Below are 13693 nucleotides of genomic sequence, written 5' to 3' on the forward strand. Positions count from 1 at the left end.
ATAGCCTAGAATATGAATATGTCAACTTAAGCAGAACCTTTATGGCAGCCAATATCTCTTATTTGGACCATTTCTGGGAGTTCTCCAAGCTCCACTGACACTGATTCAAGGGAAGGGAAGCTGCATGAGTTAGCTGTTCCATGATTAACTTGGAGAGCAGTAAGGGGTGAAAATGTTCATCCCTGCAACCCCACCTCCCCAAGCCAATGAGGTGTGAGACTGCTTTGAACACCCCGACCCTGCTGACAGTGGTGAGTCAAGACCTTCAAGCGAAAAAAAGAAAAATTTGAGAAGCTCATCTGCTCGGGATCTTGACTTATTGCAGGCCAGTAGATGAGTTTTATTTGTGTGCATGAAACAGTCACCAGGAGAGGAAGTATGGGACGTGGCAAATGAAAAGACAAGAGAATGTGGTGAAGCAGCATCCTATTAACAAGAGAAAGGCAGTAAAGATAAGTTCATGGTGTGACAATTCATGCATGTGAGTGGGACAGCAATCACACTGATTTCCATTCTTTTACATCAGCTCCGACAAACATGTAGCACATGTGTACCAGCAGGCATGCCTGTCACTGTATCTATCTTTGTCAGACATTTGTGTGTGTGTGTGTGTGTGTGTGTGCCTCTCTGTTAGCACATGTGCTCGTATTTATGTCTTTCTTTGTATTTATATTCACTTGTCTCACTGTGACATCCGGACCATAGTTTGAGTGCAGCTGATTACAACCGGTGCTAAACCTCCTATCTCGCCTTAGTAACCAGTTGTCCCTCATGTCTCACGTTGTCTGACCCCTGTAGTTTGACCTCTCTACTCTGAGTACAGCTGTCTGCCTCATAAACTCTATTCCACAGTAGTGTTGTTGTTGTGGAATGGCCTTTCTTTAACTTTTGGGGAACCTGTTGATTTACTTTAAAATGCAATGTGTGATGAACACCAATGATTCATCAGCAAAATGTAACAGAAACCAATGAAATATCTCCTTAAAAAGGAATATAAAGGCTGGTGTGGTAACATAATAATCAAATATATTCACAAATTCTAAATAACAGCACAAGACTTTTGAATCATTTGTTTTACAACCTATACAGTTAGATAATTCTTATACTTCCAAGATAGAGGTAGTCTCTTTTTTTCCCTTTTTTGTTTGTTTTACCTTTTTAGTGTTTGATCTTGAAACCGAGATGATCTGATAGCTTTGGATCTAGAGGCTGTAAAAATATCAAATTTTTCTCACTCACTGTTTTTTCACAAAATAAAGGTTTTTGTTGAAGTTCATTGGTTATTTAAAAAAAACATGCTAGCACAACAGTGGTATAGCCACAGCTGATATCCCATCCGATTTTGAACAATAACAAATAACAGTATTTTAGAATAAATCAAGTATTAATAATTTATTCTCCAATTTGGATCTCCAGTGTAGATTGGGAGTCAAACATGGCAGCATATAACAGTGGTAACAGGAGCATTAGCCATTGCTGGAGGAAGCCATGGCAATGGGAAAGGAGCACCCAAAAGAACAGGTATGTGATGTACCTAGGCCTGGAAAACTGACTGAAAGACTGACTGACAGTGAAGAAGACTCAATCAGGAATTGAATATGGGTGGCTACATCATTGTTTCCAAAGTTCTCTGGAGTTTTTAAACTAAAACAGGGTCAGCAACATTTCCTCACGCCTTGTTTTAGGGCATGGGAACGCGTCAGAGTAGTGTGGATGCTAGGCAAAAATGCAGAAAAAGTTATGCATTTTAAACTTAAAGTGTATTTGGGTAGATGTAACCTAAGCAAGTGAAATGTCTTCTAATGAACTGTATTGCAGAGAGTTAGATGAGAAAATCAATACCTCTGTCATTATTCTAAGTATTGCCAGCAGCCGATTAGCTTAGCTTAGCATTAAGACTGGAAACGGGGAAATATCCAGCTAACAAAATCTGCCTACTGTAGAGGAGTCCTAGGACCCAGTAATGAACATGTTATAAATTTGGTAGTGACTTCAGTTCAGTTGTGAGTTTGTGCTGATTTGTATGTGTACATGTTGGACGTAAAGAAAATAGTGGTGCCTGTGTGGTGGGTCAATACTTTAAATTTGACTCAGATGTGCATCTCCCAGTCAGCACACATGCTGTGTTTGAATATATGTGCACAAAGTCTGGCAACATGAGCAAGTGTCAGGAGGCAGGTTAGCATTCTGTGACTTTGATACTGCTATCGCAAAGTCCATATTCGTTTGCCCACATAACTCCGCACATAAACTGAAGCAGGCATCGTAGAGTGTGCTTGTGTGTTCCATATTTAAAGGATATGTCTGTGTGTGTGCATGTGAATGTGCTAGAATAGAAAGGGTTCAAGTTGACAAACTGCAGACGCAAACACTACGAGAGTGAAAGAGCAAGGGGGGGTGGGGGGGGGCTGAGCAGAAAGGGTGGAGGAGAGGAGGAGGTGGGGGTGGAGGGGAGGGGTCTAAATCTGTGAGAAAAAGTCTAATCCCTGGATTGCTGAAGCTTCGGAAATCCTGGAAATAGATTAGGAGCTTCGCTGGCCCAGCTGCCTTTAATAAGAAGGCCCGTTTGGCTCCAAAGTCATGGCACAGCACTTGCATAATGTGCAGAGCCGCCACTTCTTGTAATTATCGTTTCCCCTATTTGGAAAATGATTCAATAAACACTGATCCACATTGTCCTGCGCATACTGACAAGCTGCGGATGGAACACTCAGAAGCCCTGGTACATGTGCAACACCCGCTCTGGTCCAGCCACTAATCCAAATACAGGAGGAGAATGAGGGGTACACTAATCGAATGAGGACTGACCGTATCGACGGGAGAATCTTTGTGCAGTTTCTTTCGAACCGGACGGCCACTGAGCCGAGGAGGCTCCCGATACATTTAGAAAGGTCCGCCATCAGATAAGATAAAGTTGTAATGCTATTCCCGACTTTATCTGCTTTCACACATCAGCAAACTTTGGTCCTTTTTTCTTCCCCCTTTTGGCATTTCCTGCCTCCAACGTATTTTCCGATATCTTTTTGTAATGAGCGAGCACGGGGCTGGGGCTGGGGGGTTAGGGAATAAGTCATCTTCATCTATTTGCTCACAATGGGATGGCTTTTTCCCTCTCCACTGGCTCTGCTGTATGAGATCATACTATATACAGTATCTCCCTCTCAGCAAGGAGGATGACACTTGCAATGGCAAATGTGTTGAAATTAGGATTTGAGAGGGGAATTATTTCATTGTTAAAAGTGAAGTGTGAACACATACAAAAAGAGATATCATCATGTTATCTAAAATGGCACCAGCTATTGAACCGTATAGTGTCCAGATTTGTCAGTGAAACAAAACTATGACAGCCAATGAATTTGTTATTTAGTGCACACTGTTCATGTTCAAAAGTGCATTTGAAATAGAACATGACCTAGGCACTTGTTGAACTTGAATGCCATTCTCAACTTGGCTTCAAAGGGAAATGGGCCAGTAAATAACTTAACCTTTGTGTCATATTTGACATTAGGTGATTGTTTTTGAAGGTTAGAAATAAACTAGAAAAAAACAAGCTCTGGCCAAAATTATTTGTGGATAACTGAACTAACTAAAAAGCTGCCATTTGCAAATCAGCCATGTGGCTTTAACATCAGCAGTAATGCAGTTAATAGTTTTAAGATTTCAAATAATGACCGTAATGCCAGACACTGGGTCCCCTGATGGTTGTCAGCCAAAAGCTCACTTTCGCTTGCAATTCATTCTCATCTATTGACACATCTGAAGCTCCAGTGGACAAGGCTCCCCTGCCATAATGGACATGTCAAAATGACAAATATTAGCTCTCCTTGCCCTCAATCAATTAAAAGAAAACTAGTCAATGAGGGACTATTGATGACAGGACTGATGATCCAGGGTCCTTTTGAGAAGAAAAACATTTGACTCCAGTATAAATAACTGCCTCCCTTCTGTTTTGCTCTCCTGGCTTTTTGCTGCCTCTCTCTTTTTGCCAAAATGAGGGTAATGCGCTATGAAAGGTATCCCAGATTTCACACTTCCTGGGGCCCTGAGAGATGGAGCGACCAGCTGTCCATATCACAGCACCCGTGTTCCTGGCTACCCCCGGCCAGAGAGAGCCACAGGCAGCCAGAGAGGGGAATATGGAGTGAGAGAGAGAAAAATGGAGAGGGAGAGAGAGCCAAGAAGGAGAGAATGAAAATAGCTACCCAACTGGATTCTGCTTGGCAGAACAAAGCCTCTCTGAAAGCATGTGGACATTTCTAGCCTTTACATATATGTATATGCACGTGTATGGAGATTTACAGCCAAGTCATCTCATTGAGCCATTAAAAGTCGGACTCCCTTGCCTGCTCTCTCCATCAGATACACACACTTGAGGGGTTGAGATGAATCAGGTTTGCAAAATACCAGAGAAACAGTGACCTAAGCATCCTGGAAATAGTGTTAAATCTGGCAATATCATGGATCTCAACAACTCAGGCCCAGCTTGCAACTAGTCTGTGACATTGCCCTCACTCAAAAAACTGTCCAAAGTAAGATATCGTTTCACTTTCTCTGTGAAACTGCCCATAAAGCTCTCTCCCTCACGCACACGAACACCAATCTTAAATGTGAATGCCATAACACTAGTGTGGTGTACTGCTCTAGGGCGCAATTTTCCATAGACTTGCTCTATATTGCCATCTGAGGGAGCTGGATCAAAATAGCATGGTTACAGCTGGGAAGTCTGAATATTATTGTAGAAATAATAATAGCAGGGGTTTGGTTTTAGCCAGTTATTGTATTCATGTCACAGTGTCGAGACATTTGTGCCTTTAAATCTCACACATCTGCAGAAACCTTCCATGTCTATTGTATACTTTTCTATATCTAAAATGTCAATGACAAGAAAGGAAAGACAATGAGCTGATTAGCATGCGATTACCAAAAAAGGTCACAAACCAAAATGTTATTTCAATTGAGATATAGTGCTGAATGCAGGAGGATCATTTTCATTATTCATATCATTCAAGATTACTGGGGAATTTGTGTGAAACTTGAATACATAATACATAATAATCCTACAGAATGTGGAGAAATGTGTTCAACTCTTTGGACTCATATAGTCTACCAATAAGTTTGAAAATAAAACAAAGGTTTCTGTTCTCCGTCGTCTAATGAGGCTTTTGAGGCTTGAAGAGTTCAAAATGTTTGTGTTTATTATTTGCATTCTTGCTGAGAGTTAGAGGTGGAATTCTACAGTATACTATACTTAGCTTAGCACAAAGACTGGAAACAGAGGGAAACAGCTAGCATGGCTCTGCTCAGTAACATTATTAGCCAACCAGCACAAGAGAATGGCATCATTCTTCTCATCTAGCTCGACGAAAAATGCAAATGAGCATATTTCTCAAAAAATCCTTTACGTCGCCAATGACTCCTGTTTGTGTTGTGTTTTGCCAAAGAGAACACTGCTCACCCCATAAATCAAGCTTGACAAGATAACAGAATTCAAGGGGACACTCAACAAGTACATTATACCCTTGGGTCACTTAAAGGTGGTAAACAAATTGATCTGCGTCCATCAAGTCACCCCAGAATATTCACATCACATTCTTTATTGATATTAAAAGGGATTTTGATTGCCCTAGGCTGCTGTAAAGTACAGTAGGCCTATGCACAAAAATTGGCAAAGGGCAAATATTCTCATAGCTTCACATGCTGTTATACATACAGATACAGAACAAATGGCACGTGTCAGGGTCAATTGATGAATTATGGATTTATTTCTTGTGATTTCAAGAGTGAAAGCCTTTACACACCAGGGTTGGGTTTTATTTTTTCAGTGTGATTAATTTGCACATCAATATGGTTGTTTTTTTTTTAACTTTTGTTTTTGTCACGAGTACTTTCATAATAGAAAAAACAAAAAAAAACAAACATTAGGTAATAAGCTTTCACACCGTGAAAAAAAGGCATCAACCAATCACGTTGTGTTGTATACTTATGAGGAATAACGTTATAAAACAACAGGTTTTTTTCCCAATTTTTTTTTATTTAAGGGGCTGTGTAGTTTGCTAACAAGAAAGCGCACTTTATTACTCCTTAAACCTTGACAAAGACACACCAGATCCACTCCTTCACATTACGTACCTAACTATTTTAGAGCTATGATCGGGCCTTATAAAATCAGACCCAACCCAACATGAACCCAAAACGTTTTAGTTCAAGCCAGACCTGAGCCCGAACCACGGCAACAGTTTTGGGCCCAGGCCCAATTAAAACCTCAAATTTGTATGTTTTGATGTCTAATTTATCCATGTGTGTGAATTTAACAGATATCAAGGAAATGTGTCATCTGACTTATCAGATGGTTTGTTACACAACTGACTGGGAAAGGTCAGGCAATTTCAAAATATACCTGGCAGGTGATTGGATGAACCATCTGTTTATCAAACTCTCACCGAAGTCAACCAGGAGAAGAGAGAATACATATTTTCCTTCGAGAAAAGCCTTAACTACTGTTCTTTTCATTCAATGAAGAAAAATGCAGTTTGAATAAAACCGATGTTATTGCTAAGCGATCTTGTTTAGGAGACGCCATAGAGTCTCATAAATTCACATCGCTGCTGGTATGAAGTTAGTTTTGATGCAAAATATTCACAGGTGAGCATTTTCTTTTCATCACACCTCTGGTGTGTAAAAGCCTTGTAAAGGCCTACGTTTATGTGGCAGGTGTATCTTTGATGCCTTGAACCGTCTTTCCAGTATAAATAATTCCACATTACTTTTCAAAGTGCTGGTTTCAGAGACGGTTAGTCATTTAAATGGGTGGCACTAGGGTCACTGGAGGTAGTAGCCCTAAAAGTTTTCACCTGGAGGGAGCAGGGCCATTTATTGATTGAGGAGTGTTCATTGGACTATATCAGTGAATGATTGACTGCATGCTAATCCCGCCCATGAGTGTGGTTCAGTAGCTTCATTTTACCCCTCACTGCTTTCTGGTGGTGATCATTTATGCTTCATTTCTGACAAGACATTTTCTATGTGAGAAAATGAGAAAAAGAGGGAGAAAACCTATTTGCTGCACTTTAAATCATGAGGATTAAGAGTGTAAGTGAGTGAGAGACTAAGAGAGAGAGAGAGAGAGAGAGAAAGAGCGCACAATACTATTCCAATCACAAGTGCCAAAAATACTGAGCAAATAAGCCACAGCAATTTATTCTAAAACAACACAAATCTTGTTCTTTTTGTTCAAATGAACGTCGTGGTTTTCAGCCTTGTGAAAAAGAAGACTATAGAACAAACACAGTTAGAAGACAAGGAAGCAATGCCAACATCCCTAATTATATGCTATTCATGTTCTCTCTCATCACTTTGCAAGAAAATGAGAGCTGATGTAGCCGTTTGTCGGGCAGCTAATTGTGTGAGCAACAGTGTGCGCTGCCAATGCATGAGTAACTCTCACAAACCATTGCTGTGTGTTGAAAAATATAATAAAACGCAGCAAAGGGATTGAGAGGCCTAGGCAACATTTTGCATTAGTGCTACTGCAGCTCTTTATAGTTTCTCTGGAGTACTTCAGTAGCTATATGGGGTGTCTGTTTGTTTTAATCACCTGTGGTGCCTCCGCTTAAAGGCCAGCAGCCACAGTGACCTGCCTTTCATATTTCCACTGATTGTGGTTGCTATTTTGATTCCCTGGTTGCTTAGGCCAGACAACCTGCTGCTCATTCCAGTCATACACACACACCCAGAGCCTGATAGAGGAAGAAGCCATTTTGAAGGAATGGTCAGTCTCAGTGGAATGAAAAGGGACTCAGTTAAAAAAACAACTAAAAATGCAATAACTGTAAAAGGCCAATTTCTGTAACATTTCTTTTCTTTCCTTGCCCTTGTCTGTTTTTGGTCTGTCCTTGTTGTTGTCTAAAAATATGTCCCATCAAAGCTCTTTGAGGTAAAGTTGGTGGTGCACACAGTAGGAAGCGCACCTATGAAGTCAATGTGATCCTCAGGCTCTCTCACTACCCCTGCAGTGTGACGGGGCACCGGGTCCTGGATCCCAACCCAAGACTGCCAGACTTTTTAAGTGGCTTTGAGATGGGAGAAGTGATAGAGGCTAAGCCCTTAATAGCCATTTCTCTGTAATCTTTCCTATGAAAGGCTAAACTATGGGGGTATTGATTTGTTTGAAGAAGGGGAAAAAAATGGAGGAGCGAGTGAGAAAAGTACTCCATCAGGACGGGGCATCTTGAAATGTGACAAAGTTGTTCAGTGGCCGTGGAGATAAGCTCAGATTGAGCCCATTTTATCCGATAAATGCTGCACAGTTTGCTCCGTGAGAGCAAAACAAAGACAAACTCATCAAATCCAAGTTGACACGACTCACAAACAGTGGCACTCTTTCTATATGCTCTGTCTTTCTCTCTCAACACAGTCTGCACTCTAACATGCTGGTGCTCACATCAATGGCTTTTTTGCCTCGACTGCGTTGGCTTCAACCTTTTAGTCAGGCGCTCCAGTTAACAGCGCATCCATTGTCACAAAAAGTGCACACAGATCTTATGAGGAGGCAGGAAAGGGAATGTGCTACTGGTGTGTGTGTGTGTGTGTGTGTGTGTGTACTGAGACTGCTTAAGTATCACAGGTCTGTTTGTACTGGTGTTATTTAGATGACTGCTTTTCAAATGACGCTAAGCAATGCTTCACGCTATATCTCGCTGCACACGCCAGAACACATCTCCCCATAGTTACAGCCCTGAAGGATATGGTAATCGAGCTATTATTAGATATGGCAGCGATAGCATTGTTCTCTTTGTAGTCCCAAAGAATACATATTCCTCTGTTTGATGTATGAAGGGAATGTACAGTATACCCTCCTGCTTGGGCATGAAGAATGATTTAAGAACCTACACAGTGTAATCCTATTATATATGGTTTATATGCTTGAACTTTTAAGGGCAGAATTTCACATCAGCATCACACTGATAATTCTGCAGCGCCAAGAAGGAGCGAGACGCCTCTGCCAGAATATGGGACTGTTTTCTGAACTCGGGAGAGACATTTCCTCACAATGTTGGTTCATCTGTCGCCTGAGGGAGGGCAGGTGGTCTAAGCCTTATTTCTGGGCTCTGTGTTGATGTTCACTTCACCTGCCCCCCCTCCCGTCTGTCCGTGCTTCCTAAAAAAAACAAAAACAAACACCAGCTCTGATCGGTTCTGGCCAAAACACACGATCGCATCTTTGCCATAATTAAGACAGCTATTTCTTTACACCAGCAACCTTTGTTTGTGTCTCACAAAAACAGACTAAACTCTTTTTGAGCTGGTCTCACTTACAGAAGATCTTGATAAATTAGTTACTGTTTTACCAATTTATCATGGACACAGAGACAAGCAGAGCAAGGTTGTTTCCTTAACCAGTTGTTAAGACAATACTTTTAATACCCCCCCCCACACACACACACACGACTCTACAAAACAATTAAAAAACATACATTTTCAAGCCTTTTATTAGATAGGTCAGACAGGAAACGGGGTGAGAGGGGGGGGGGTTGGGCATGCAGCAAAGGGCCGCAGGTCGGAGTCGACCCTGCGGTCGCTGCCTCGAGGACCTTCAGCCTCCTTACATGGGGCGACTGCTCTGACCACTGTCCCACCAGCCGCCCCACTCTGTTGTGTTTTGGTCAGAGAGTGGCATATGTGGCCAGCCGCCTTTTTTCTCCCATCTTTCATTAACCCTCATGCTGAGTCCACTTCCACACACACACAAGGTTCTTGACCCATTGACCACCAGAGGTTACTCATTCATGTGTGTGTGTGTGTGTGTGTGTGTGTGTGTGTGTGTGTGTGTGTGTGCCTGTGTTTGCTTGTGTGTGACTGGGACTGCGTCAGGAAGGGATTGTCTTTCTACCAGCCAGCAGTCTGAGACTAGTCGAGTCAATAGGCTCCACTGGAAGCCATTGAGCGGACTGAGAAGGGAATTAGCAATTAGTCATTTATCATTTACAGTGCATTTACCCAGTGTGAAAACCATGCCATTAAAATTATATCAGCTTTGGCTAAAAATAAAGGATTTAAAAAGTAAAACACATATAAGTGAAGCTTATTTGGAAGAGTTTGTAGCAGTTTGAGGCACCGTAGGACATAAAAGAGCTTAAATATTCAGTAACCCAGAATAGGTGTTGCTTTTTATTTTTAATAATCCCTAGACGTTTCTCCACAGTCCATTCTAAATGCAGACAAATGGTGGGGGGAGAAGCCCTCAGTAGAACATGCAGTAGAGGTTTGGGAGTTGTTACCCTCATTTATGCATAGTCATGTGTGTGAGCTAGTGGGTGGTCAGGGGTTGAGCGTCCCTGTGGTAAAAGTCCACAGTGGCGTTAGTCCGTCTGAGTTATTGGCTAACAGGCTGTTTGGCTCTGAGAACTAACCTCCTATAGACGTCACTAGTCCCAGTCTTATGCAAACATGACAGCGGAGTGATGAACACACACATGTACAGTGCAATCGTTCATGGAGGTGGAGTAATACTAGCCGATTACACAATTACACAGCGCTAGACGTGAGAGGGAAGAAAATCATTCACACTACTCCCCGCCTACTCTCTCACTTATCTCTCTCACTACACACACATCAGAAATTTCATCCTGCACAAACCTTGAAACATACACACACACACACACACACACACACATATATATATATATAAACACACACACTGTGAGGTGGACAGAAAAATCAATACTGATCATAGAGCCAGCTGTTTTGGGCCTATCACTCCATTGTGATGCCAAATCTGAGGTGATTCATGACAGGCCACGCTTTCCCACTCCCACGCCTCACAGGACGACTGATGGATTCCTCTCTTTTTCCCCCCTCCCATCCCTCCATTCCTCACCCGCGCCCTGCTTTCCTCCTCTTTCTCTCTCTTCCCCTCTTCCTCTCACAGGGTCCGAGGTGATGAGAATGACACTGCACAGAAGGGGTCTTTATGCAAATGAGATCACTGATCCCGCCACACCCTGCCTTCTCACTCCACATCCCCAGCTCATTTGCAAATCCATGCGTTATGGTTAGACGGGACCAACCCTGAGACCTGACTAGAGCTGGTGGATTCCGACTATGAAGACACGGCGGGAGAGAAAGCTTGGTAAAGAGTTAACATCAAAATCAAGCAATAAGCCATAAGAAGCAATCCTTAAATAAATTGTATGTGTGGCCTCTTGTGGCTTACAGCTTCTATAAAACAAAAGTAACAAAAGTAATGCGATGTAATATAAAATGAACATTATCTTTTATTTTTGATGTGAAATGTTTGTGTGAACTATTATTGTCCCACAGTGCTATATTTTTATAGCACTGACATAAGAGATGGTTTCTGGTTAGTGCATTAATATTTAAATCAACTATTATGTGGTCAAAGGTGTGTGTTTATTGGACATTTTACAACAGCCTCAAACGTGACCAGCCAATCAGATTAGGCTGGGACTATCTGCTCAAGAAAAGGCGTATTTTCTTCCCTCTCCTAGATGAAATCTGAGCACTTTGCCCAGTTGTGTTTTGTTATTGTGAATTAGAATGTCAATGTGCCTATGTCTTGTTACCCATACAAAGCAGCTGCTCTGTAACATAAATACAGGCCTTGAGGTATGCCTGTGAAAATGTCACGATATGGTAAAAATATCAGTTATGAAAGAAAAGAAGAGAGCAATATTTCCGTCTGTCATAACACCAGCGTGGTACACACACAAACTAAATCACCTGGAAATGGCCCATAGTTTTCTTAGCACCACATGCACAGAGAAAAATGGAGGCATTTTGTTCATGTGTGAAACACACAGACTAGCACATACACAAACACACACTACGTTTGACATTTGGGGATTGTTTGTTTTGGTCGACTTCAGGTGGCAACCCCACCTGTGGCGATGACTCTGTTTTGGGTCCCGACTTGTCACACTGTGTGAGAGGAGTCAGGAGAAAGGCCCGAGGCAAAAACTGGCCCTGTTTAGCCCCGCAGTATGCCCGTTTGTAATTGGCCAAAACACCAGGCGGCCTGTGGCCATTTGTCAGTTTGAATAATTGATACAGGGAATAGTCACACTAGCAAACATGCTGACACTTTAACTCACATTTATATGCAGGCATTTCCTTCGTTTGTCAGGCTCTACGAACATCATTTTCATGTGCAGTTTCATGTGATGTTATGAATTATGTATTTAGTTTCATTCCGATTAACATCTAAAAACACAGACCCATGTACCATTAGTCCAACTAATTAATTATGAGACGTATAGAAATGAGTGAAGATACAAGCAAATGGAGATTAAATTGGTGAGATAGCTAGTCAAATTAACTGCGTCTTGTTAAGGAGGAGAAGATGAGATTCTTGTCTGCAGTTTTCTTGTTAATACGGGCTTCATTAATGACACGCTCACTTTTCATATTGTCACTCTTTGAAAATCATGAGCCATTTAAAAAAAAAATCTATTTAGCAAAGGATGATCGGCCAGTCAAAACTGTCAAAATCTTGAAATCAGTCACAACCCCTCATTCACTGACTTGCCCTTTTCATGCTGCACAGTCAAGAGAAGGGGTAGTTTTGATGGGTGTCTTTTGTTTCACTCACTTCTTCTCCATTCCTCTTTTTCTCATGTCCTAATTAACTCCCTTTTGTCTCACCATGTTTTCCAAATGAGTGCTGTGATTCTCTATCTTGGTGTTATTTTTGTCGCTAATAAATGAAGGTTGAGCATGCATTGCCTTGTAATTAGTTGGAGGAACAATGCAAGACTGCAGCATTTTTTTGGCCTTGGTTTGTTTTGGTGTGATTCAGAGAGTGGGAGAGACAGAAACAGAGAGCGAGAGAGAGAAAGAGAAACAGAGAAACAGAGAGGAAGCACAGCCAGAACCCTATGACTCCCTGTTGAGAGAACATAAGCTGCGTTGCAGGACTGCAAAATATGCTGCCTGGTTTCTAATGCCAGATTAGAGATGGCAAACCATTGTATTGTGTGCCATGGCATCAGCATGAGACCAGCGCGCATGTATACAGCCTAATGAATTTGTCACTAAGTTTGAGGTGGTTGGGAATACAACATATAATTATATCAGGAACACTTGTTTATAAGGTCATATGCCTCTTTACATTAATTCATTTGCAACATCTTGTTATTATGTATAATGCAACATGAGATCACTGCATGGTACAGCTGTCTTCTGTTAATCTAAAAACTAGACTCTAGATTGAGGGAAATGTTTTCATACAGCTGGTATACTCATGTGTTACTTTCAGTTACAGTTCCACCTCATAGTCCAGAGGTGTCAAACTGATCCAGTAAAGGGCCGCTGTGGGTCCAGGTTTTTTATTCAGACCATGCAAGAACACACCTGACTCGATTCATTCAATCACCTGAATTGTCTTCACACAGTTTATTGGTTGGATCGGGTGTGTTCTTACTTGGTTGGAATGAAAACCTGCAGCCGTAACGGCCCTTTGCTCGATCATATTGACACCCCTGTCATAATTAGTCCAAGTCTGGTCTTACTTTTTTGCCACTGCTGTTCTTCTGAAGTATTTTCAATTTATACATACATGATTTTCAACCGCAGAGTAACAATCTGCTTCCTGTTTACATCAGCACGCACATGCCCAGTGTAAGCAAATGGTCATGTGATATTCACTTTCAGGCATCTCCATTATTTCTGATACGGA

The 13693-nt window shown here is 41.6% G+C and overlaps 1 protein-coding gene across 1 annotated transcript in view; it reads right to left on the bottom strand.

The window, feature by feature from the left end:
- ppargc1a (peroxisome proliferator-activated receptor gamma, coactivator 1 alpha) overlaps window positions 1-13693 on the bottom strand; it is a gene marked incomplete at its 5' end in the record, with an annotated part of 265148 nt that overhangs the window by 53499 nt on the left and 197956 nt on the right. The gene's annotated exons all lie outside the window — the stretch shown is intronic.

The sequence above is a fragment of the Echiichthys vipera genome (genome assembly GCF_963691815.1).
Source record: "Echiichthys vipera genome assembly, chromosome: 22".
Classification (NCBI taxonomy): Eukaryota; Metazoa; Chordata; class Actinopteri; order Perciformes; family Trachinidae; genus Echiichthys; species Echiichthys vipera.